The 3,423-nt window shown below is 51.0% G+C and overlaps 1 long non-coding RNA gene across 1 annotated transcript; it reads right to left on the bottom strand.

Annotated features, from left to right (window-relative positions):
• Nucleotides 1-1,161: 1,161 nt before the first annotated feature.
• Nucleotides 1,162-2,435, bottom strand: LOC115947332 (uncharacterized). Its single transcript, XR_004081273.2, has 3 exons — nt 2,163-2,435; nt 1,660-1,778; nt 1,162-1,326 (listed from the first exon to the last, which is right to left on the bottom strand). It is a non-coding gene; the product is annotated as an uncharacterized lncRNA (long non-coding RNA).
• Between the last annotated feature and the right edge of the window lie 988 nt (nt 2,436-3,423).

Raw genomic sequence — 3,423 nt, 5'->3', positions numbered from 1 at the left:
CTTGGAAGTGAAAAATGGAAGCTTTCAATTCCAAACGTGTGGAAACAATGATGTTTTCACTTAACCAACCCCCCCCGTGACACGTTTTTCCTTTCCCTTCACCCTCCCAAACAACAGTTGATTGAAAGCTCCACTTTCTTGTGGGAAGTTTCCATCTTGAGTAAACCTCCTTTCCTGTCAGTAAAACTGTTCCTGTTGAGGCTTTCCAAGCAGTGTGTGACTCCATGGAATGGTCAAGTGCTGGGAATAACCAATTCGGCATGGCAGAGGCACACATGGTCACAAATCTGTGCCCCCAGGCTGGGAAGGGATGGGTCCATCCTGCCCTGCTGCCACTGGAGAGCCCAGTATAGCAACCAGTAGCACCTGGAGCAGCCTTGGGATGCAGGGCTGAGAGGGATGCTCTCGTGGCTTCAGGACATCATTCACCTCTAGACTGGATACAGCAAGCTCTGCCATGGAAGTGCATGATTTGTGCTGCTTTTGTCCTGGATCCCTCCCAGCACCATTTTGGTGGGGGTGAGGAATTGCAGAGTAGGTGCTGTAACTATGCAGGCAGCATGGGATCAGCTCCAGTGAGGAGGTGCCAGGTTGTCCCCTCTTCTTCTGATCTCCAAGGAAGCAGGATGCAGACACAGACTCCCTGCAGACACCTTCCTGCATCCCTGCCTTGCTCTCTGCCTGGCTGCAGCCGTATTGCACTGATGGGTAAAAAACCATATAAGTAGGTCAGAGCCCCATTTGTCAGCTATTTTGCACCGGGTGGAGTGACTGGAACCGGCAGCTTAATGGACGGATCTCACTTGTGAAATTACCCAGCACAAAAACACATGTACCTGCAGGGCAGAGAGGCTTGGTCACACCAGGAGGAGAGGAGATTTGATCCCATCACCAGCGAAGAATGGAAGAAAAGAGCCTGTTCCTCTCCTCCTCCCTCCTGTTTTCCCCTTTCCTGCGGCCAGGGCCATGTGCTGGCCCAGGGACTGCTTGCTGGCTGTGCCATAAGGAAGCAGGAGACCAGCCTGGCTCACCCAAGAGTGGATTGAGCCTTTCATTACGCTGGGCAGGAGGCTGTATTTACAACCAGCCCAGGGATGATCTCTAGGTTGAACCTGCATCTGTTCAGACAGAGAAAACATGGGGGTAATTTCTTACCCCTTTTAACAGCTGCAAATAGGTAGAGGAAAGGAACACATATGTGGGAGCAGCTTCACTCTCTACATAAGGTCTTAATAACCCAAGCTCCAACTCAACGCTGGATGTCCATAGAGGTGATGAGAAGAGGAACGATGTGGGCACACATCCTCAGGTGGGCTTGGAAAGACCCTGTGGATGGAAAGTGAGAACGCTGGGAAAGAATTGCAAGCATCCTATTAGTAAAGGCCATCTGAGCCTCTAATTAAAATTTGCCTAATGACCTGGCTGCTTCATCATTTTCACTATCAGAGACCTTAATTTAAAGTGACAGGTACTTAGGCAAAGGCAAAATTCATTTAGCCTCTAAAAGGCATTAAAGGGGCAGAGTGTGGATTCAGCAGTGCCCCTGCCCACTGTCCCACTGTGGGAAGAGCTCCGTGTTCACATCACGCTGGGGCATGGTTTGGTGGTGATGGGAGGAAAAGGAGGAGGAATGAGCCACACAGAGCAGATGTTTCTTACCTTTAATCACTGCTGGACAGAGGCCCAGCTGATGGGATTGGACTTCCACAGAAGGTGCACTCTGCCTTGGTGGCTCCCTTGAGTAGGGTGGTCCCAGCGTTGCCAGCGAGTGATACATCCTGCAAAATGCACACAGACACCATTGATTGAGTCTGGGTTTTCCTCGGGGGGGAGGATATAAAGATCCATAGTTCTTCCCCCAAACCTTATTCCTATTCTCCACTTTTTCACTGCAAATAGGACATCAGATGCTCTCTGGCCACAGCCCAAGGTCCTCAGCAGATGCCTTGTCCCATATCCCCAGAGCCACTTGCCATCTCTACCCCTCATCACCCTGTTCATATCCAACAAGTCCACTTTAAATGCTCAAACCATTCCCAGCATATTTGCTTCCATTTCACCACATGACCCAGAAGTGGAAGCAGGAAGATATCCAGAAAACAACCTATGAGTCTCCCAGCGGTCCCCATGCATCCCTCCACACCAGCAGCCCTTGTTCCCACCTGAGCAGTGAAGATCTCTGAAGATCCCATATGCCTTGGTTGTGTCCCAGAGCACAGGACAGTGATGCTGAGCCACCTCCTGCCTCTCAACACCATGTGTGCAGTCCGGGAAATCCCGGCTGCAGTATTCCTCCCCATCCTTCTCTCTTTGTTAAAGCAGAGGCTGCAATGGATTTAGTGTTCAGCGTTGGCAGTCCAAAGCTCATCGTTCATGCCACATTGATTCTCAATTCCAGCCCTGCAGGTTATTTAATTGGGCAGATATCCCTTCAATTTTCTCCTCCAGCGATATTATTGATGGTTGAAGTCTATCCATTTCTTTGCACAGGGCTTCAAAAGGAGCCTGTTAACAATTATAACAATAGTCAGAGACTTTGCTTTCGATTGTACTTCACAGCCCCAAATCTCAAACAATCCATTAAGCCCATCTTAGAGGTATTAATTGTCCCAGGCTCAGTCTAGAGATAGCTTGTGCAGCCCTTAGGGCTGGAATCATTACTCTTCCCTCTCCACTTCCCTTCAACAAGTGCTTTTTAGTTGTGAGCCAGGAATGGGCTCTGTGTAAACCTTCCAGCAGGAGCTCACAGCATGGGCCTGCTGGGGTCAGCTGGTGCCTCAGGTCTTCAGGGCACCTAAATCACATCTGCACCACTGCATCCGAGCAGGGAACCAGCCATGGGGCAGGCACTGTGGGTCTAGGGGTGCATCAAGCCCTTGCTCTTCAAGCCCTGTGAGCCTGCACTGCCCATGGGAATCAACAGGCTAAATACCCCAGTAAATCCCCACTGCAGCACTGGGCCATGGTGGGAGGTGTTGCATGGGAATGACTTTTCCTGGGCATCTTGTATCCCTTGGGATCCCCTGGGATAGAAGAGACTCAAGCTCGAATCTCCCTGTGTGGGAAGGAGACCAAAACCTTCCTCCTTGGGCAGAGCCACCAGGGGAAACTTCTGACACTGAACCAACTCTGCTACCCCTCAACCACCTCCAGAAGGACCCCAAAACCCAGCCTGGGGGTTATGTGAGTGGGGAAGCTCTCCTCTAGGCTGGTCTGGAGCCTGTTTATTTTGTGTGTTAACAAAACCAGCTCCATATGTATGTGAGATGGTCTCTTACCCCAGTGACTTCCCAGAGGTGCTGAGATCCAATCCTGGCACTGGGAGCATCCCGGTGCTGCTCCAGGGACCTCCCTCTCCCGCAGTGCTGCACAAGGAGTTCTGCTGTGCTGGTCCTTTGCTATCCAGTGGAGGGGCTAAGCCTG

Source organism: Melopsittacus undulatus, chromosome 13, assembly GCF_012275295.1.
Source record: "Melopsittacus undulatus isolate bMelUnd1 chromosome 13, bMelUnd1.mat.Z, whole genome shotgun sequence".
Lineage (NCBI taxonomy): Eukaryota > Metazoa > Chordata > Aves > Psittaciformes > Psittaculidae > Melopsittacus > Melopsittacus undulatus.
The sequence above is the reverse complement of the archived record's forward strand: the minus strand, read 5'-3'. Positions and strand labels throughout refer to the sequence as shown.